Here is a 255-nt window from a genome sequence, read left to right as displayed (position 1 = left end):
GTTATACAAACAGAAGTGGATATCCGTCAAATCTGAAAATTTTATACAAATTTTACAAAAGTCTATGGCATGAACTAAAAATCGCACACAAATGCGGTTGTAAACAATCGAAAGAGTGATTCTGTACCTTCAATTTGCTTTTTTATTGAACGTTGTACGATTTTTTTTCGACGAGTTATTCGACATTGAATAAAAAGGGTTATTTTTGCTTCAATGTCGAATAACTCGTCGAAAAAAAATCGTACAATATTTCAT

This window comes from Trachymyrmex cornetzi, unplaced genomic scaffold (assembly GCF_001594075.2).
Source record: "Trachymyrmex cornetzi isolate Tcor2-1 unplaced genomic scaffold, Tcor1.1 scaffold681, whole genome shotgun sequence".
Classification (NCBI taxonomy): Eukaryota; Metazoa; Arthropoda; class Insecta; order Hymenoptera; family Formicidae; genus Trachymyrmex; species Trachymyrmex cornetzi.
This window is presented reverse-complemented; position numbering follows the sequence as displayed.